Genomic DNA, 23,331 nt, shown 5'->3' with positions numbered 1-23,331 from the left:
ACTCAGAGCAACAGCAAACTTATATATGACGTAGCATTAATTCTTTTGGGGGCATGGAGGTGTATAAGATGTAAAAACCTAATGCTTCAGAAATTTCACTGAGATCCTTCGAACCAAGAGCCTTGCTGAGGTTGTTCACCTAAGTTCCTTCGTCGTGAGGTAGGCAAAGCGTCCGGCTCAATCTGAAGGTCCCGATGTTCGAGCCTTAGAAAGAGTACCTGGGTTTTCCATCTCTTCTACTTCGTGGGATATGGTTATAAACGGACCTGGACAAACTATAATTTTTTTCTTTAGAGCTTTATCTGTCTCCTTTGGTAACAAGACAGCTTTTCAATAGGCTAACTACAGCACAACCTAATACCAAACTCTGGATTAGTTACTTATTAGTACTGTATCAAATTACCACAAATGTAATGGCTTAAAAACACACACAAATTTATTATCTTACAGTTCTGGAGGTCAGAAGTGCGAAATGGGCTCTGTTCAGGCCGGATTAAGGCATGTGCGGGCATTAAACCTAGATAATCCGTGATGCCCCTTCCTTCTGCTTACTCAGGCATTCCCACGGGCCTGTGAGTTATGTGTATACCTGTATATATACGTGTGTGTGTCTTAGCTACCCATGTATTTTTAAATACGACTATAATATAAATGAACACAAAAGTGGCCTATGTCGTTTTAGCAGAATGAGATGAACAGCATTATGAAAATTTTAGTGGATGTGGGGTAATAAAATTTTTACTATATAACTAATTTTCTACAAAAAGAATATACTCTGTATTCTACAACAGAGAAAATGAGTCAGTGAGCTTAGTTTTTTCAACACTCAGTGTAAAATTCTATTGATCTTCTACAACAAAGTATTGACTTTTACCATTTTTGCTTTAAACAGCTCATCAATTTTGATGCTTGTTTCATAGAAAATGCTATAATTATAAATGAATAAATGAAAAGATGTCTTAAAAGAAAATTTAATGATCAGAAAAACAAATATTAAGACAAATTACTTTTATTTCTAGGTAGATCTGTCACCTCTAACATGTTATAATTAAAAACATTTCTTTCTAAATTTTGCTCGTACAAATTCTTCAATGATTTAATCACAGTTAAGCTGCAGAATAATATCTACTTCCGTACATAATAAAGATAATGGATGGAGTCTTTCTTGAATCATTGCTGTACGTTCAGGGTTTTTTCATCTCTTTACGTTCAAAAATCAGCGGTCTGTTGTGCAGTTTGTTATCATTAAAGTTAGGAATACGTGTAAAGCAATTTCAACACTGGGAAATACGCATTGTATTTTATCTTCTATTATGGAATCCTACATGCTTGCATGAGTAAAATTTGTCTTTCCTGAGTCTGTAAACTTAGTTCTCATGTAAGAATGAAATTGTGGCACTTCTGCATAAAAGTTTGTATTTAAGCCATGGGGGTGAGCCTGCACTAATTTCTGGGATGCCTTCGTGTGATCTTTATCAGATATATCCTCACTGTTTAAGAAGGAAAATCTATTTGAAAGAACTTCATATACATTCTTCCTCTTTTCATACAAGATTCAAGTGTGTCAATGATGGTATATTTTGTGGTTAGGAGAAATTGACCTCTGGCTCTCAATGATACTTCTGAGGCGCTTCTATCATTTTGTTTCTTTCTAATGCATCTGTGATGGAGAACTGCTTCATAATCAGTATTTGGCAAAACCTTAAATTATGTAAATACCCTGTTAATGACTCATAGAGATCTGTGCATGCCTTTAAATTTACTTCTGAATCTTGGAGACCTTGACTCTTCTGATGAAAATGCCGCAATATGTTATCCCACATAACCAACACAGGTGCATACTCTAGTGTTTGCATTTTGTTGGCGGTGTCTTCAGTTTCTCTTTTGGCATCTCCTTTTTTGTGTCTGGTCTTCAGCAATACTTCTAAGGCATCTAGAATCTCACTGTACTATTCCGGGATTGCATTCGTTGCTACAGCATGCACTTCCCAACATGTTTTAGAAAGACAATTTAATACTCAGTCACTGACTAAATATCTTTTAAGAAATGCCCGTTGGTTAGCAGAGGTAGCAAAAAATGTGGAGAGTAACTGAACAGTACAAAAAACCCAACTGCTTCCAGACAACAATCTGTTGCAGCTGCATTCTTCAAGATGAAGTGAATATGCAATACATGGTATGAAAATGGTATATTCATTACATTCTAATATTTTCTGTTGTATGCCTTTATCATTGGCAGCATTGTCATAGGACTGGCCTCTGCACTTAGAAAAATCAGTTTTGCACACTTCACAAAAATAGTAAAGTACTTGATTTGTAATTTCTTCACCCATATGACTTTTTAAGCTAGTAAATGTGGTAAATTGCTTAACAGGTTTTCCATCTATGGCGATATGTACCTTAAAATAATACTTAGCTGATCTGTATGAGCAAGATCAGGAGTGGAATCTACAAACTCAAATATCGAGCTATACTTCAGTCACTGAAAATAATTGATCAATCTTTATCACTTATTAAGTTTATTAATTCTTCACATGTTGTTTTAGACATATATGATGGGTTGCCCTTTCCAGCGTTACCATGTTTTGAGATGTGACCTGATAAAAATGGATCAAACTGACAAACAAGCTCAAGTAGACCTTAGAAATTTCTGCTTTGTGGGCCCCCAAACGCTTTATTTCTTTCTCAAAAAGACAGTCCACCTTCAGTGATGGTTTTAATGAAAGCACCAACGCATTGCAAAACGGCTTTCCAGTACTGACGTTCTTCATTAATTTGTGTTACCAGTTTATGAGTTAAGTGAAAACAGTGTCTTCAGTTTAAATATGACACCATACAATCTCTGTTTTCACATTTATCAAACATGTTTAAGTTGCTAAATCCATCCGTAGCAAATCAAGAATTAAATGATTTACTACAGAACAGTTTGCAAACAACTGAGAGAGATTCCTTCTTATAATTGTCACCACTGCCTTTGCACCCTAGAAGTATATTCTGGCTACAGAACCTTGTTTGTTTACCATCCAGATTATTTTGACAACGAATTTTCAAATGGTACACTGTGATGTTGATAATCACTTGGCCCTCTTTTGATCCAGTAATTTACATCATTAGAAGAAAAATTATTTCACAAAGCAGGACCTGTATTTCTGTTATTTTTGGGATTGGCAGATATGACAATTTCAGATTCTAAAATAGTTCCACTTTCTACACCATTATTAATTTTTTTTAACTACAGCAAGGAATGGATGCAGAATTTAGAACAAATTCTCTTATATTCATAATGCTATTAGTAATTTCAGCACTAGAGGTACCAGTACAATGATTTGCACCCATTAAAACCTAATGTTCAAAGGAAAAAGTCTCTTCTGATTCATTATGTTTTAAAAAGGAAGTTGATTTTGGAATTGTCTTTAGGAATTCACAAATCTTTTTCTTTTTATCTTCTGTGAGCTTTCATTTTTGCACTCCACTTAGTTTGAATTTAATTTTTTAACTTGCTTGTACCATAGCAAATAAATTTGAATAATCGCAAGTAAATAAAATCGATAAAACAAGTAAAATTTATAAAATAAAATTTACATTAATATTTGAATGTTAACACAAAAATTTGTATTTGAAAATCAATAAAAAATTCAATTTACAACGTGTAATTTTGTTCTTCAGGTCTGAGATAGTCAAAAGAAATAGTACTTACAAGGCAGTCAAAAATAATTTCATTCATTTGTGTACAATGTTTGTTGGTGGGCTCTTTGCGTATCTCCACCAGTGTTTTTGTCTTGAAATAATACGTAAAAACTTGCACACTGACTTTTTGTACTTTGATGTTGCATCTTCACAGTTCATTGTACTACTGTTGATACCTGAACAGGGATAAGAATGATGGCAAAGAGCATGATACAAATACAAGGGTATGCTCAATCTGAAGATGCAATTTGGCTCGCTTTGCGCAGGACCAGATACATCATGAGTCACATAACTATAGTGCTGCTGGCATGTTCTCACATGATGTACAAGAGAGAACGAAATGTGAGGCTATACCTGATCTGTCTGAAATGAAAAGGAAAATATAATTGTTATTGTATGTAAAATTTATAAAATAGTATCAATATCATTTAACACCCTGTCAGTTCCCTTCCAGCATGGTGTTGCTTTTCCTTGTGTCTTGTCTGCTTGGCATCTATGGGTCCCTGTTTTGTTTTGTTGATGCCCTAAGCACATGCTTATTGGGAAATCTGTCCCCGGTCCTATAGGTCTAAACTGAAGATGTTGGCAGAGTTGCTTTCTTTCTGGAGACACTGGTGGAGAATTCATTCCTTGACTTTTCTGGCTTCCAGAGGCCACCCACATTCTTGGCTCATGGCTGCATCATTCTGACCTCTGCTTCAGTTGTCTCATTTCCTTTTCTGACTCTGGCCCTCCTGTCTTCCTCTTAAAAGGACCTCATGATTATATCGTGTCTGCCCAGAAAATCCAGATTAATTTTCCCATGGCAACATCCTTAACTTAATCAAATCTGCAAAGTCCCTTTTGCCACGTAAGGTAACATACTCACAGCTTTTGGATATTACTACATGGATGTCTTTGCTGGGGCATTATTACACCTACCAGATACTACCCTCTGATCTCCAAATATTCACATCTGACCCATATGCAAAAACATTCCTTTCATCCCAGTACCTCCCCAAATTTCAATCCCATTATAGCATCAACTCAAAGTCCAAAATGTCATCAAAATCTCTTCAGCTGAAAAGTCCCCAATCTTTTCATTTACATTGTCTAAATTAGGTCTGGATGAAGCTCTGGGTATAATCCATCCTGAGATAAAATTCCTCTGTATCTGTGAATCTGTGAAGTTCAAGAAACAACTTATCTGCTCCCCAAAATACAATGGCAGAACAGGTATAAGATAATAGTTATTGACATTCCAATTAAAAAAAGGGATGAAATTGAAAGAAAAAAAAACAGTCATTGGTCCCAAGTAATGTCTAAATCCAGCCAGGCAAACAACATTAGGTTTCAAGGCCTGGAATGAATGCTCTGTGTTTTCATGGCTCTGCCATCGGAGTTATCCTTTCAGAGTTATCTTTCCATTTTTATGAAATGGAAAGCATGTGTTTGCAGCTGAGCAGTTTTATCAGACCGTTTCATGCCTGAGGAATATTAGGAGTGTGAGATAGGTATTGAGGGGTATGTGATTTACTGAGGGGGTTGTCTTTAGGATGGGAAAGGGAAAGTAGCCAAGCATTAATATGTTCTTGGGTAAAGTCTAGATTTGGCCTGACCCATGTAGCTATGAGTCGGAATCAACTGTAGGGCAATGGGTTTGTTTGTTTTTATGTGAAGGGGAACTGGGGTATAAACCCCATGACAGAATTGTCCTTGAGTCAAGGGGTTTGAACTTTTGCACCTTTCATCCCCTTCAGTCAGTCATTGAGTGTTGCTGGGAATGGAATGATGGCATAATCTCCAAACCAAGGCAATTCACTGGAGAAGGTCACAGGCATAAACCATTGCAGGGTTGGGTGCAGTGGGTATAAAAAGAAAGTGGGAAAATTAAAGAAGTTGGTAGGAGTACTAAGATCATGTACTACTGAAAAACAATTAGATGAGTGGAAGATACTCTAGGTTTGTAATTTAATACCTGAAGTGTGAATTTCCCATGTGTCATCTCTTAATTTAGGAAAAAGAACAGATTTTATTTACTTGCTAGTATAAATCACTGATTTTCTTTTAATGCTTGGGACTTTTATCTGTAGATTTTGGATAATACTCAGTGTTGTTGACAGGATTAAGTACTTGGAACAAAACAATTGTTCAATAATAAGAATAATGATAAAAATGTGATCCCTAGGTGGCACATTTGGTTTGTGCTGGGCGGCTAGCCTAAAGTTTGGAAGTTCCAACTGTCCCAGTGGTACCTCAGAAGATAGACGTGGCGATCTGCTTTCATGAAGATTAAAAAAAAAAAAATTTTTTTTCTTTTTTTTTGAAGATTACAGACAAGAAAATCCTATGGAGCAGTTCTAGTCTGTAATACATGGGGTGGCTATGAGTTGGAATCGACTCCCTGGCAACTAACAACAATAACAATGATAAAAACAATGATAGTGAATTTTAATGATTGCTTATTTATGTGCCAGAGTCTTTCTAAGGTATTTTATGTATATTTATTCATCAAGTCCTCCCATCAACATTATTAGATAGACTTATCACTATTCTCATTTCCCATATTGGAAATTGATGCCCAGTGAGCTAAAGCAATTTGTCAAAGATCCCTTAGCTATTAAGAAGAGCAGCTGAGGGATGAATACAGGTGGTGTGACCTAATTCAACATGGTCCCACTCAAAATGAACAGAGGTGAGGTCTAGACATAGTTAGGGGGCAATTTTCTAATTACAAGCAGCCCCAGGTTACGAAAGTCCAACTTACATACAACCTGCAGTTATGAACCATTCCCTGTAAAGCCTATTATATAAAAAATTTCAGGTACATACAGTGGTTCCTAACAACAAATGGTACTACTTTTTGATTTCCATCAAAATATTATTATTACTGTATTATTATGTTAAAGATGTTTTAGTGTATCTGGAAGCATTTAATGTTTTTCACATGTGGAAAGGTATGTTATATACTGTATTATATACAAAGGCAAACGTTTGACTAACTGATATTAGATATGAACCATACCTAACTGTTCTGATTTACATACAAATTTTTTTCTCCCTTCCTTAATAAGCCCAATGTTCTGTCATGTCAAATTGATAGAAAAGTTTCTAATGCTCACAGTAAGGCAGAAAATGGTTCCTAGACAGGCACCAGTCTGCTGAGCACAATTACCATGAGTAGGAATCAACTCAACCACACCTAACAACAACAACAGTGAGGACATAAGATATACTGGAGGTGAAGCCCTGGTGGTGCAGTGGTTAAGAGATAGGCTGCTTTTGGAATCTATCAGCTGCTCCCTGGAAGCCCTATGGGGCAGTTCTACTCTGTCCCAGAGGGTCTTATGAGTCAAAATTCACTTGATGGCAACAGGTTTTTTTTTTTTGGAGGTGAGAGGATATTCAAGGAAATTATTCTTCCTCCTCTTTTCTGTTTAAATTGAGGCTAGAATCACATAGAGTGAAATGCAGTTCAATGAATAATACATATATACGCACCATGGAGCCAACGTCCAGACCAAGATAAAGAAATTTTCACCTCCTAGGAGCTCCCTTGTACCTCATTCCAATCAATTCTAATTTTCTGACCTCTACTAGCATAAATTAGCTTTTCCTGCATGTTGAAAAATAAGAAATAAAATCATATAGCACATGTTCATTTTAGTATGGGTTCTTTCACTCAATACGTTTTTTATTAGATGCATTCATACTGTTTCTAGTAGCAGTATGTCTTTCTTATTGCTCTGTCATATTCCATTATGTGAATACTGGAATCAGACCTTTTCATTTGTTTTCCTGTTGCTATACATTTCATATGGATAATGCTGCTATGAACATTCTTGTACATGTTTTTCAAGGGCAATAGCATGCATTTTTCTAGAGTCTAACTGCAGCTGTGGACTTGCTGGGTTGTAGGTTGTATGTATATTTTGTTTGAGGCAACATTTGCAAATAGTGTACCAAAGTGGATGTACCAGTTGACAGTCTCATCAACAATCTATTAAAGTTTCAGTTCAGTATTGTCAGAGACACTTGGTGAAAAAAATTATTTCATTGTGTTTATGTATTTTTTTAGTGAAGTATATGTTTAGTCTTTGCTATTTCTCATTTATTTTCAGTCTTTTTTTTCGTATGGTTTCGTAGGAGTTCTTCAAATAGTCTAGATAAGGGTCCTTTGCAAAATATAAATATTGAAATCTACTTCTAGACTGTGCTTAATTCCCTATTCTTAAGGAGAAGGTGGCCTGAAAAACTTTGTAAGATGAGAAAAAAAAGAAAAAATGGATAGGGAGAGAAGTGGAAAAAACAAGAAAAAGGTCCATTACAGCTTTCCTGGTGGTTGCAGGAAAAAATGGGCAGGGCAATTTACTAGGGCAGGAACCTTGGAGTGGAATAATGGGGGTGGAATGTCCTAGGAAGAGAAGGTGTTTTTGGTCTGCAATTTCTTTACTTATTTCCTGGTGCAGTTTAGAGGTTTAAAAATAGTGAAATTTGAAACATTGGATTTTCTCTCTGATCATCTATTGAATTTACCAAAACCCCTTAGAAATATGGCTAATATTTCAAGGAGGATTTTCATGAAGTTTCTGTCGTGAGAGAGTTATTTTTTTTAATCCTTTCCTTGAGATGACTTGAAACCGTGGACACTCATCTGCTTTTTACAATTCCCAACAGCTCTGCACTTTTCTCCTTTTTCAAGTATGTTTTGCGTACTCATTCTTATTAAACACATTACCCGATGGATTGCCTTGAGATGTTTCCCCATTTCTACTCCCTGTTTCTCCTTACCACCCAGGGCGCCCATGCCAGCACAAGGAAGACAAAGAAAAGGAAGGAAATAGAGAATCAGAGTTGGCTTGCTCAGGTTTTTCTCATTTCGAAGCCAGAAACCCGCCACGCCATTAACCGGCTCACTAATTCTCTGTTCCCTTTTCCAGTGTCATGGAAGACTAATACAGAAAGGGGACTGAAAAAAGAGAAAAAGAACAGGCTCGATCATTTCGTTTGAAATTCCCTTAGTTTTCCGAGCAGTGCTTGGAGCGTGAAAGAGCCAGAGGTTACCAAGCATCGCCCCGTTTTACGTATACTTCCACTTTGTCATCTTGTTACCAACCTATCTACGGTCTCCGAAAATTGAATCCCATTTTCATACGTGGACAGCAATGGGGCCCTTATAATTTAGTCAGCGTGAGTGCATAATGCACAACAAATTAAGAGTAAATATTTGAAAGCACAGTAGCCATGATCATGTTTTATACCAACGATTAAAAGAGAACTTTCATAGTAGCCGAAATAGCTCAGTTGGGAGAGTGTTAGACTGAAGATGTAAAGGTCACTGGTTCGATCCTGGGTTTCAGCAACTTACGTCGGTTTGCATAACTGCATTCTTAAGAAACATTGCATTCCAAGGCTTTGGAGTCGAATAGAACTGTACAGCACAAGTATCCGAGGCAGAAGTATAGAAAAAAAGAAAACTATATCAGTCTACAAGCATTCCTGGTGCAGTCGTTAACGTCGGGCTACTAACAAAAGGTAGGTGGTCGCTCAGGAAGAGGAAGACACAGCGTTCAGCTTCGGTAAAGATTTATAGCCCTTGGAAATTATAGGGCATTTCTACCCTGTCCTACTGGGTCGCTATGAGTCGGAATCTACTGGACCGCAATGGGTTTGATTGGGTTTGGTTCTGAGGTCTTCCATAAAGCCCTAACCGACATTTTGCATGTTTTATTTAAAATTTCAAAAATAAGAAACTGAAATTCAATGAGGAAACCTAGGAACTGATGCAGCAAGGAATGCAATATGCTACATGCTGTTACGCTTAAGATTTTCATTTCTGTCCTGATATTACGTATTATGTGTATGATATGAGGATGGTAAGGGGAAAGGAATGTTTTTAATCACAGGAATGTTTAAAAAATCTGTAGAAAAAGAATCACTACACCATATGAGGAAGGTCCCCGGGTGGCGCACTCTGCGCCCGGTAATCTAACGGTAACCGAAAGGCTGGCAATTGGAACTTATCCAGTGGCACCGTGGACGAAAAGGTCTGGAAATCCACTACCTTAAAAATTGCTGTTGGTTGCTGTCCAGGCGATTCTGACTCATGTTGACTCCACGTAATCTTAAATGAAGCAGAAGGCCGAGACTTTTCTTCCGGTAGAACCACCCACCAATCTTTAGGTTAGCCCAGACTCAAGCCGGTTGCCTTCGAAGTCGATTCCGACCCATAAAAACCAAGCCAAACCCAGTGCGGTTGAGTCGATTCCGACTCATAGCGACCCTATAGGGCAGAGTAGAACTGCCCCATAGAGTTTCCAAGGAGCGCCTGGCGGGTTCGAACTGCGGATACTTTGGTTAGCAGCCGTAGCACTTAACCACTACGCCACCAGCGAGCCCATAAAAGAGTAGAATTGACCCATGGAGTTTCCAATAGAGCCTGGTGGATTCGAACTACTGACCTTAACCACTAAGCCACCAGGGTTAGCATTCAAGTGCATTTGTGCCCCTGGTCATCGGGAAAGATTAAACCAAAACCCCAAACCCACTGTGGTGGAGTAGATTACGACTCAGAGCTGTAATCTTTCCCGGAGCCGACCGACCGCCTTCTTTATCCCGCATAGGCTCTGGTAAGTTCAACCGCCAACCTTTTGGTTAGCAGTCCAGCCCCTAACCACAGGGCACACCTTAGAGATTACAGCCAAAGTAATCTTACGGAGCAGTTCTACTCTGTAACACATGGGGCCTCCATCCATGAGTTGGATCTATTTGATGGCAATGGAGGAATACCCATCCAGCACCAACAGGGAATTTTTTACCTTCCCCCATTCCAATTTCGTGTTTTCCTTCTGTCTCCCACAGTGAGAGCCCTGGTTTCCAAAAACCTCAATAAAAAAAATTTTTTTTTTTAATGTGTACACATTTTCTCAAGCCTAAAATTTACACGAAATAATATCAGAATTGCTATGCTCATAGCATTATTTAAATTAACAAAAAAAACTACTACATAGAGTTTAACATTTACTTGCCATTCTTGTTTACAATGAAGACAAAGCACTAAGGTAAACTTTTACTTGAATCTGTTCTTTTACTTGAATCTGTTCTTTTTTCTCCTACGTGGATATGTTATGCTTTTGAAATAACAAAACATTTGAAATACGTTAGATTTATTTGTTCCTATTTGTACTTAGTTTTAGAGTATTTTCACAAACACTTGAGTTAGTTTTATTTACTTATTTGCCTCCCTAAAACATTAGTATGTTTCCAAGAGTCAAAAGAATACAGAAAGTTATATTCAGACAAGTCCAGGAGAATGTTTATCCTGTAATTCACCCAGGTGATGGAATGGAAGCAGGCTCCGGGCAATCCGGTGGAAGACCATCAACCAGGAGCAATATCTTTCTTCTTAGCACTAAGGTATCCTTCTTAGGTTTGTTCGTGTCCGAGAGAGCACGGTGTAGGGAGTTTGGAAACAGTTGAATTAAACATAAAGTGAATTTATCTTGACTTAGTCCTAAAAGACTCTGAAAATAGTCCTGAAGACTCCTCTGCAGCAGGGCCTTGCTGGAGTTACAGTTCTGTGGTAGAATGTGTGCTTAACATGCAGCAAGCCCTGGGTTCAAGCCCCAGTATCTCCACTTTTCTTTTCTCGCAATACGCACCCAAAAATCTTACTCTCAGAAACTTACTTCTTTCTTAAGTTGACTTGTTTTGGCCTTGGTGTTTCTTTATTAACTAACTAGTTGAGACAGTGATGCTCACTTAAATTTATTTGTTGTCATTTGTATTATCCACACATTCTCTTCAAGCACTCTCAACAATCACTGATATAAGGGCCACTTTTTTTGTCTGCACCACTCAAAGACATAGTGGTCCCTTGAAAGGGTTTGCGGGAAAGCTGAATGCAAAGAGCCTCGAGAATCTGAAAGAAGAAAAACCTGCTCTGTGCTTGGGAAAAATCAATGTTCCTTCTCTGGGATGGAGAACACAGGATTCTCATAGAATGTCAGGGAAAGGAGAATTAATTCCTGCCAAAGAAGAGAGCCATTTCTTTGTCTCATGTCCTTCTCTGGCATGTTCTAAAACACTGAGAAGGAGATGTTTAACCCAGGTTTGGGCTGAGGAGGCAAAGACTCGCTGCCAAGTCTTGTCAACCTCTCATTCACAGACATGGATATTGAGACATGGAGATTGAGCAGGCAGAAGCCATCAAAGATCATAGCAATGTCTTTGTCCATCTGTTATGAACTCTTGAAGATGCTGCCAAAGAAGAAATAGAGTGCAAATCCTAAACACTCATGGGTCAAAAGAGGAGAGCACAGACACATTAACCCAGAGACCCTGGGTAAGGTCTACATTGTTTCAGGACAGTTGCCATATCCTTGTGGAATGATTCTACATTTCCCTATAAATATTTTCAATCACTGATCCTGAGAATAAAAATAACAATCTTGATGAATCAACGTGAATTCAACCATGCAATCTATAAAATAGGAACTAAAAGGCTTTTTGTGTTTTGAACTAAATTCGGAGAAAATCTTTTAGGGGACCTTGTAGAGGAAGGCTTGAAGCGAGGAAAGGGCTAGTTTCTCCATAGGAAGGGGGGATCGGTTATGGTAGGGCAGATGAGAAGCCAAGAGTCCTGAAGTTCTTTTATAATGCATATTCCCCTTTACTCTTCTTTCCAAAAGCTGTAACCATCTGCTTTCTACCAGTCTGTCACAGGTAATCCCTAAGCCAATTTTGAGGTCACCTACTTAATTTGCAAGGGAAAATTTTAACCTTCACTGACTCATACTCATAGTGGCCCTATAGGACAGAGTAGAACTGCCCCACAGAGTTTCCAAGGAATGCCTGGCGGATTCAAACTGCTGATCCTTTGGTTAGCAGCCATAGCACTTAACCACCAGCCACCAGGGTTTCTGAGTCGGAATTGACTCCATGGCGCGGGGTTTGGTTTTGGTTTGGTAACCTTCATTGCCTCTGTGCCTATACTAGGACTGAGAAAAAGGTGGCTGAGTGTGTATAATCATGAGCAGTGGTACAGAGTCTCTGGCTTTCTGTGGTCATAGTTCCCCTCTTTAAACTTCTTTTGAGCTAAGAGCAGGATGTGAAAGTAAATGGGCCAGAGAGAATTTCTTTAGAAAAAAGTGGAGTTTCAAGAGGCTTCATTGAAGAGTTAGGAATACAAGGAGCAAACAAATGGGAACTTTCTTTTTTATTATTATTTTTGCATTTCAAGCAAGACCTAGTAAACTTCCCCAGTCTCAGCGGTGCTTAATATCAAAGCTGCCCGCCCATCCTGCTTCTGCTCTCAACACTGCTCTCACCACATCCATGCATGGAAATGGTAAATTCCTGCAGCTGCCAGGGCAAAACCAATACTGAACAAGTCTGAATCACAAAAAAAAAAAAAAAAAAATCAAACTCACATGAGCCCTCCACAGTGCTCTGCCTGTCTACCCGGAGAAGGAAAGAGCGGCGAATCACTGTCAAAGGACAGGTAGTCTTGGGTAAAACGAACTGACTCCTTTTCTGGGATAACCCTGTTTCTCTTTTCCTTGTCCTCTTCCTCTCTCCCCTTTTTCTCCTTCTCTTCCTTTATTTCACCCCACTCCCACTCTACTCTGCATTAGCTGATGCTCTTCTCTCTTTCCTCATGTGCACTCCAGAATGTTTTCACAGTAGTTCAGCACACTCCTAAAAAAAAGACCCTTATTTATCCTATCGCTTGATGATTTTTTCCCGTATATGCCCAGTGTAACTTCTCCGCAGCATAGGCTGAGGCTTTTTCAGGCCAACTGCAGAGCTGGGACAAAGCAAAGGCAAATGAATGTTTTGCTTGTGAGGCAGAACCCCCACAGTGCTGTATTCTTTACCTGGAGTCCCCTCCTACGGTGTTGTATTGGAAAATTGTTTCCTTTGCTGCGCTTCACCCCTTCCCCCTCAGCTTTGAATTTGAGCCCTGCTTTTTTTTTTTGCTTGGGGGTTATATATAAACCCCATTGCACTTACATAGTATGATTAAGAATGTTGCAGACAAAACTTGTGTGAACTCCCTACTTGTAAGCCCTTGGTGGATTCATTTGTTCCTATTCGTATTTAATTTTAGAGTATTTTCACAAACACTTGAGTTTTGTGAAACTTGGTGAGCAGTCTTGGGAGCAGTAACCAAATGGTTAACTCACTGGGCTGATAACCCAAGAGCTGGATGTTGAAATCCACCCAGAAGCACTGGGAAGAAAAAAAATAGCCATTACAAACCCTATGGAGCACAATTTTACTCTGCCACACAAGGGGTCGCCATTCATCAGAATCACCTCTAATTGACTGGCTTGTTTTTTGTGTGTATTTGTTTTATTTTAGCCAATAATGGCAAATTATAAATATAGAAAGCAGACTTAATTAAGATCACGGTCATTTTGAAACAATAAATTATAAAAGTAAATAATAATACTTCCTCAGATTTTTATTTTCTCTAGGGTTCTAGGTGTCCAACCAATCTCACAATATCAAAAGCAGCAACAGAGTTCTACTGCTTGATCATTAAGTGGCCAGCTCTGCATTCCACTCACCCAATTCCTGAAATTGTTTCTACTTTATTTAAGTGGAAGAGTCCAATATTCTGGCACAGTCAAATTGATACAAAAGTTTCTAATGCCCACAGACGGGTAAAAACACAGCTCTTGGAAGGCATCAATCTGCAGACCAAAATTTGAACAGCACTAACGAAGAGACAGGATCTACTGGGGGTGAGACGATATCCAAAGAAATCCTTTCTTCTTTTTGTTTAAGTTGAGGCTTGGTTCATGAAGAGGAAAATGCGTACAACTTAATTATTCAGCTTAATGATTTATTACATATGTATATATCTCATATAGCCAACATTCAGACCAAGATAAGAATTTTTTCAGCTCTCAGAAGCTGAAATTGTATTTGTATCTATCCCAATTAATTCCAATCTTCTGACCTCTACCACTGCTTTCCTGTGTTTTGAAATACTATAGGTGGAATCATACAATATGTGTTCATTTCAGTGTAGACTCTTTCACTCAACATAATTTTTATTAGATACATCCATATTGTGTCTAGTAGCAGTAGTTATTTTTTATTGCTGTCATATGCCATTGTGTTACTACTGTACATCACAATTTTTTGTTAATTTTGCTGTTGATGTACATATAAAACAACTAACGCTGCTGTGAACATTTTTGTCCATATGGTTCAAGGGAAATAAGCCTTCATTTTTCTTTGGTCTAAATGCAGCTGTGGAGTTTTAGGGTTATAGGTCTTATATATATTTTGTTTCAGGCAATATTTCTAAATAGTCTACAAGTGTGAATATGTCAGTTGACAGTCTCATCTGCAATGTATGAAAGTTTCAGTTGTTCCATATCATCAGTGTCACTTGATGTTTTCAATTCTTTTATCTTCAGCAATTTTGGAGGAGGGGAGTATCATTTCATTGTGTTTTCATCTGCTTTTTCCTTATACTTAATGATGTTCAACACCCCACCAGATCAGCTACAGGACTGGCCGCAAGGGGCACAGTTCCAATTCCATGTGGGAAAAATAGTCCGTAGGAAGGCAGCTGTAGTCGTGACCGAGTGTTTAAGGCGATGGACTAGAAGTCCATTGGGGATTCCCTGCGCAGGTTCGAATCCTGCTGACTACGAACTGTTTGGGGTCCTGGTGGTCTGCTGGTAAAGAGTGGCTCCTTGGAAAGTGCATGGGTCGCCTGATCACTAGGAGTCCTAGTTGGCTTCACAGCGACGGTTTTTAGTTTATGGCTTCACAGCGACGGTTTTTAGTTTATTTTAGTTTTGCTTTTTAGGTCTCCTGCGGCCCTCTCCCTTGAAGGTGCCGAACCGGCCGGCCCTTGACAGAGCTGCCTTCATAAGAGATTTTGAGACACTTCTCTCTCCCCATGTAGTTGATGGTTTGGGCGGTGAAGAGATGGCTGGCGGTGTCAAAACATTTCTCCAGGACCTTGCCAGGGGAATCAAGGACTCCATCTGGGGTATCTATACCATTTCGAAGCTGGGCGCTCCAATACTGTAAAAGAGGGAGGAAAAGCATAGAACAAGGCTAGTAGCGACCTGACACAGAAAGGACCCCAGAGTACAGAGCCTAAACAAGACAAGTGAGCCACGTGTTGCTGGTAGAATTTTCCAGTGCTGCGCTTGGAATGGAGGAATATTCTGCTTGAGTCTCCTCTTGTTTCATCAAGTGTTTATTCCTGTGATTCAGTCAGTAACAGCACAAATTATTGGTGATCTATCACTATGGAGATGTTTGATCGTGGCTGGAATTCTTCCTCACGTCAATTTTCAGTGCTCTTTGGGTGCTCCCCTGTTGGTGCTTAGCAAAGTTGTCAATGTCATTTGGTTCCAAAATATAGCTGACCAGGCATTTGAGGTATCAGGGAGGAAGCCTCACCCATTCCCTAGTTTCAGGAAAGCAATTGCTGATATGCTCTTCAACCTCTGCCGCAGGCTCTTTTCCTTCTCCAAGGGAAGTTTGGGAGTCTCTTCATCCATCCTGTTATTCAGCTGGTTTGTCTCCTGCATATGTCCCTTCTATATTCACTACACTGCTTTGAATAATACTGATTCAATAAGGGAGTTGAAATGCACTAGCTGTTGTCAAACATGCAAAGGAACTGGCCCTCCTACTTTGGATTTGGTTTGCCCTTTGCTTTGCTCACAGCAACGCAGTTCTCATACCTTATCAGTGGTTGCCTCTTCTCCATCCTCTTTCCTTTATTCATTATCAGCACCAATGAAGCAAAGGCCCCTGGCAAAGTGTATCATTTTTAAGTTAAGCCTCTTCTCTCTGGTGGTCTTATTAACAGACCCTTCCGTAAGATGGTCTACCTGCAGTCTGCTCAAACTCTGCAAAGAAGTTCCCATCACCACATTTATCTCCTGCCAAACTTAATGCTGCTGCAGGCCACTGACTTCACCTGCCACCCACAGGGAACAGGTAGGATTGGAAGGAGGATGTGGCAGCTCTTTTCCGTGTTCATCTCCCCTGACCCAGGGAAGATAGGACTCTTTCTGCCAAGGGTGCTTTACATATTCTGTTCTCTCTGAGGAATTGGAATTCTGTCTCTGGTGCACTTAAGCAGAATCTTCCTGACACTAGTGTGTGGATTTTAAGGCCATGAGTCTGAAAAGACCACAGGTTTTCCTGTAGCTATTTTCTAGCATTGGCAGACCTTGTGCCATTTTTTTTTTTTTTCTGCCTGTGCCATTTACTCTCCCACCTCTCTTCCCTGCCTTCCACCCTTGGTTGAATGGGTTTTGTAAAGCTAGCTGTTGTAATTTGTGGATTTGTTATTTCTGTTGTTTTTCTGTGAAGCACACACATTGGATGTGGTGGGTGAAGGGGTATCTCAGTTGCCCCTGATCACTCCCTTTACAGCTGTCACTATCGTCTTTTTCGTAACTTGTGTTAGGTTTTGGTCTCTCTTGTTCCACTGCAACAAATGAGTCTGAAGAAATGCGACAGGAGGAAAAACCTGGCAGCCAAATCTGTTGGGTTTTGAGGAGTGTTTTTCTTTCTTCCCCTTAAAGAGAAAAGGTTTCTTCACTGGGACATAAAGTATCCCAACGAAAGGAAATTATCAATTCTGGAAAAGTGCCACTGCAACAGAGAATGATCAGAGAACCTGAACTTTTTAACTCTGGAGGTCTGAGGCTTACTGTTGGCCATCGTTGGGTCTGTCTGGTATTTCAAAGGAATATTAACCACGTGCAGTGGAGTCGATTCCGACTCATAGCGACCCTATAGGACAGAGTAGAACTGCCCCACAGAGTTTCCAAGGAACACTTGGCGGATTCGAACTGCCAAACCTTTGGTTAGCAGCCGTAGCACTTAACCACTATGCGACCAGGGTTTCCAAAGGAATATTGGGTGCTGCTAATAAGAACTGAAGGGGTATATTTATTAAACCCATTGAACTTGTGGGGGGCAAAAATCAGTAAAAGCCATGTTGATGAGACAAAGCATTATTAGGGAACTTCCATACAGAGGTTGACAGTAAGATTCTCACAAAGGACAGAGAAGCATTGAATGCCACCCACGTAGAGGCCCAGCCGAGGCAGTGTGAGTTGTGGGCTTACATACCTAGTCTTTATGTGGAAGGATGCATGCAGGGAGACCAGGGAAAACATACTCAATCTTTGATGGATGGGGTTCTTTTTGTACTAGTTAATGGGATCCTTTTGGCATTTACCATAAAGTTAGGTGTTGTGTTTTTTCCTGGCCCAGGTCACTCACTGCTCAGTCAAGGCCTCTGGTTTTTCATCAGAGTTCTTTGCAGACAAATCTATCTTGTATTGTTCCTGGCCCTCACACCAGTAACTTCTAAAATTGCTTATTGGGCAGTTGAGTATACTCTTTTGTGAAGCACATGTTTAATCTTTGCTTTTTCTCATCAATTTTTCAGCCCTTTTCTTATTGTTTTGTAGAATATCTCCAAATATTCCATATAAGGACCCTCTGTCAAATAGAAGTATTGAAATATCTTCTCCCATGCAAGAAAAATTTTGCTGAAAATCATTCAGAAAGGTTGCAGCTGTACATAGATAGGGAACTGCCAAAAATTCATGCAGATTCAGAAGATGATATGGAATGAGGGATTTCATTGCTGATGTCAGATGGATCATGACTGAAAGCCGAGAATACCAGAAAGATGTTTACCTGTGTTTCATTGACTATGGAAAGGCATTTGACTGTGTGGATCATAACAAATTATGCATAACATTGTGAGGAATGGGAATTCCAGAACACTTAATTGTGCTCGTGAGGAACCTGTACCTAGAAAAAGAGGCAGTCATTTGAAGAGAACGAGGAAATACTGCATGGTTTAAAGTCAAGAAAAATGTGCATCAGGGTTGTATCTTTTCACTATATTTATTCAATGTGTATGCTGAGAAAATAATACAAGAAGCTGGAATATATGAAAAATGCAGCATTGGGATTAGAAGAAGACTCATTAACGACCTGCAATACACAGATGATACAACCTTCCTTGCTGAAAATGAAGAGGAGTTGAAGCAATTACTGATGAAGATTAAAGACCACAGCCTTCAGTATGGATTACACCTCAACATAAAGAAAACAAAAATCCTCACAACTGGAACAATAAGCAACGTCATGAAAATGGAGAAAATATTGAAGTTGTCAAGGATTTCATTTTACTTTGATCCACAATCAACACCCATGGAAACAGAAGTCAAGAAATCATAAGATGCATTGCATTGGGGAAATCTGCTGCAAAAGACCCCTTAAAGTGTTTAAAAGCACAGATGTCACCTTGAGGATTAAGGTGCACCTGACCCAAGCCATGGTGTTTTCAATTACCTCATTTGCATGTGAAAACTGGACAATAAATAAGGAAAATCAAATAAGAATTGATACCTTTGAATTATGGAGTTGGCGAAGAATACTGAATATATCACGGACTCCTAGAAGAACAAAAATAATTTGTCTTTGAAAAAGTATAGCCAGAATGCTCCTTAGAAGAAGGATCATGAGACTTCGCCTCACATACTTCGGACCTCTTAACAGGATGAATTAGTCCCTGGAGAAGGACATCATGCTTGGGAAAGTAGAGAGCCAGCAAAAAAGAGAAAGACTGTCAATAAGATTAATTGACACAGTGGCTGCAACAATGCACTCAAGCATAACAATGATTGTTAGGCTGGCACAGACCTGGGCAGGGTTTCGTTTTGTTGTACATAGGGTCATTATGAGTCAGAATCGACTTGAAGGCAAATAACAAAAATGACAACTGACTGTGAAAAACCCATCTTCTTAAAGGAAAACAAACAAACCAAGCCCATTGCTGTTGTGCGTCAATTCCAACTCATAGCGACCCTATAGAACAGAGTATAACTGCCCCATAGAATTTCAGGAAGCTGCTGGTGGATTTGGATTTGAACTACAGACCTTTTGGTTGGCACTGGTGCTCTTAAACACTGCACCACCAGGGCTCCTTCTTAAAGAGAAGCCCCCACCCCAGACTTGAAAAACTTTGTAAGAAAAGAAAAAAAGGCATCAATTCTTCTTGGTGTTCCTTATTCATTGCCCAGCTTTCACATGCTTATGAGAAGATTGAAAACACCTTGACTTGGGTCAGGTGGACCTTAGTCCTCAAGGTGACATCGTTGCTTTTTCACACTTTAAAGAGGTCTTTTGCAGCAGATTTGCCCAATGCAATGCATTATTTGATTTCTTGACTTCTGTTTCCATGGGTGTTGATTGTGGATCCAAGTAAAATGAAATCTTTGACAACTTCAACCTTTTCCCCATTGATCATGATGTTGCTTTTGTTCCAATGTGAGGATTTTTGCTTTCTTTTTTTTTTTTTAATTGAGGTGGGAAACCCTGGTGGTGTAGTGGTTAAGTGCTACAGCTGCTAACCTAAAGGGTCGGCAGTTCGAATCTGCCAGACTCTCCTTGGAAACTCTATGGGGCAGTATTGACTCCATGGCACTGGGTTTGGTTTCTGGATTTATATTGAGGTGCAATCCATTCTGAAGGCTGTGGCCTTTGATCTTCACCAGTAAGTGCTTCAATTCCTCTGACTCGGTGGCACTGGGTTTGGTTTCTGGATTTATATTGAGGTGCAATCCATTCTGAAGGCTGTGGCCTTTGATCTTCATCAGTAAGTGCTTCAATTCCTCTTCACTTTCAGCAAACAAGGTTGTGTCATCTGCTTATTCCAGGTTGTTAATGAGTCTACCTCCAATCCAGATGCTGCTTTCTTCTTCATATGTTCCAGCTTCTCGTATTATTTTCTCGACATATAGATTGAATAAGTATGGTGAATGGATACTAGCCTGACACATGTTGTTCTTCACTTTAAGCCACACAGTATCCCCTTGTTCTGATCAAATAACTGTCTACGCACAGATTTCTCATGAGCACAAGTAAGTGTTCTGGAATTCCCATTCCTCAGAATGTTATCTTTAATTTGTTATGATCCACACAGTCAAATGCTTTTCCATAGTCCATGAAACACAGGTAAACAACTTTCTGGTCTTCTCTACTTTTAGCCAAGATGCATCTGACATCAGCAATGATCTATCTTGAGCTTCTGGCAATTCCCTGCTGATGTACAGCAGCAACAGCTTTTGAATGATCTTCAGCAAAATTTTACTTGTATGTTATATCAATGACATAGTTCAAAAATTTCTGCATTGTGTTGGATCATCTTTCTTTGGGATGGGCACAAATTCAAATATCTTCCAGTCAGTTGGCCAGGTAGCTGTCTTACAAATTTCCTTACAAGTGAGCACCTCAAGTGCTGCATCCATTTGTTGAAGCATACCAATAGGTGCTGCGTCAATTCCAGGAGCCTAGGTTTTTGCCATCACCTTCAGTGCAACTTGGATCTCTTCCTTCACTACCATCGATTCCTGATCTTATGCTACCTCCTGAAATAGTTGAATGTTGACCAATTTTTTGGATGCAGTGATTGTGTATTCTTTCCATCTTCTTTTCATGCCTCCCACACCATTTAATATTTTCCCCATAGAATCCTCCAATATCACGACTTGAGCCTTGAGTTTTTTCTTTAGTTCTTTCAGCTTGAGAAATGCCAAGCATGTTTTACCCTTTTGTTTTTTTAAACTGCAGGTCATTGCACATTTCATTATAATACTTTACTTTGTCTTCTCCAACCATCGTTTGAAATATTCTCTTCAGCTCTTTTACTTCATTATTTCTTCCTTTTGCTTTAGCTACTCTATGTTTAAGAACAAGTTTCAGAGTCTCTTCTGACATTTGTTTTGCTCTTTTCTTTCTTTCCTGTCTTTCTAATGACCTCTTGCTTTTTTTCAGGTATGATGTCCTTGATGTCATCCCACAATTTGTCAAGTCTGTTCCTGAGGTGGTCAGTTATCTGCCTGTGAGTTTGTCATACTGTGCTGGCTTGTGTGTTGCTGTGATGCTGGAAGCTTTGCCACAGGTATTTCAAATACCAGCAGATTCATCTCAGGTGGACAGGTTTCAGCATCACTTCCAGACTAAAACTGGATAGGAAGAAGGAACTGGCAGTCTAGTTCTGAAAAAATTGGCCAGTGAAAACCTTGTGAATAGCAGCAGAACACTGATATAATGCCAAAAGATGAGCCCCTCAGGTTAGAAGGCACTCAAAATATCCTAGGCATTAGTGAACTGAAATGGACTGGTATTAGCCATTTTTATTTGGACAATCATATGGTCTAGTATGCAAGTTGAGGAGGAATGATGTTTCATTCATTGTCAAAAAGAATATTTCAAGATCTATCCTGAAATACCATGCTGTCAGTGTTAGGATAATATCCATATGTCTACAAGGAAGGCCAGTTAATAGGACTATTATTCAAATTTATGCACAAAACACTAATGCCAAAGATGAAGTAATTGAGGATTTTTACCAACTTTTGCAGTCTGAAATGGATCAAACATGCAGTCAAGGTGCCTTGATTATTACTGGGGATTGGAACGCAAAAGTTGGAAACAAAGAAGGATTGGTTTTTGGAAAAAATGGCTTTGGTGATGGAAATGATGCTGGAGATTGCATGATAAAATTCTGGAAGACCAACAACTTTTTCATTGGAAATGTCTTTTTCAACTACATAATGGTGGATGCTTGACATTACACATACTGCTTTTACAGCATTAAACAGCCAAGATGCTATCTAGCATTTCCATATACATACACAGACACACAGACAAACATACACACATCCCCATCAGTTTTGTGTGTGACACTCTCATTTTCTCCATAAGTGAAACCTACCACATAATATGTCTTGTTCTTATTGTACAAATTCCATGAGCCAACGGAAAGAACAAGTCTGACAGACAAGCCATGTTCTGCCAATTTCAAAAAAGGCTCTATGTTATTTTTATGAATATTGGCAAAGTCTCATATATGTGCAAACTGGGATAACAAAAAGCTAATAGGCTCTAGAAATCTGGTACGACTGTAACCTGACCCTACTAATGCCAGTAAATTTCCATTAGTCGTTAAACTAGCCCAAGTCAGAATTGGCCCACCCAGCACTCACAGAAGGGCCAGCTGTGACCACTAATTGACCTCAACAGTGGATGCGGCAACAGGTGGAACCAATCAGAAGGAAAGTAATCACTTGGACCCTATTCCGAAGTGAGAGGTCTGACAAGAACCATGGCACTTCCTGTTTCCTGGCTGCCTGCTAGAATTTTCCTTCCCCAGTATGCCTGTGCAACCACCATCTTGCTGCCAAAATCACATAAAAGCTGTGCTTCTCCGTATCTCAGGGAGCCAGGTCTGACAAGCTTCTTCCCGGATCCTTGCTCTGTTCATTGCAATAAAGTTATTTCTCTTTCTCAAAGACCTGTGTCCAGATAATTGGAAATCTGAGCACAAGTACCCATCTTCTAGGCTTCCGTAACACCAGGAAATGAATTTTCTCTTAGTCTTCTTATGTAGTTCAAAGAACAGAGTTTTAACCATGATAAATCTCAGGGTTCTAGAAGAGTCTTGGAGCAAGCTCATTTATTTTCCACAAATATCACAAAAGAATTTCTAATTCCCATATCTTAAAGTGCATTTTTTAGTCTTTTTCCACCCTCTCACTCACAAATCCAAGGGTGGAGACCAGAGTATTATCCTGAGTTCACTGT

The 23,331-nt window shown here is 39.3% G+C and overlaps 1 non-coding gene and 1 pseudogene across 1 annotated transcript; both read left to right on the top strand.

The window, feature by feature from the left end:
• The first annotated feature begins 8,838 nt into the window (after positions 1-8,838).
• LOC126077464 (etoposide-induced protein 2.4-like) lies at positions 8,839-16,624 on the top strand (annotated as a pseudogene).
• TRNAS-AGA (transfer RNA serine (anticodon AGA)) lies at positions 15,259-15,340 on the top strand. The gene has a single exon. It is a non-coding gene; the product is annotated as a tRNA-Ser (tRNA).
• Positions 16,625-23,331: the final 6,707 nt, after the last annotated feature.

This window comes from Elephas maximus, chromosome 1 (genome assembly GCF_024166365.1).
Source record: "Elephas maximus indicus isolate mEleMax1 chromosome 1, mEleMax1 primary haplotype, whole genome shotgun sequence".
Classification (NCBI taxonomy): domain Eukaryota; kingdom Metazoa; phylum Chordata; class Mammalia; order Proboscidea; family Elephantidae; genus Elephas; species Elephas maximus.
This window is presented reverse-complemented; position numbering and strand designations above follow the sequence as displayed.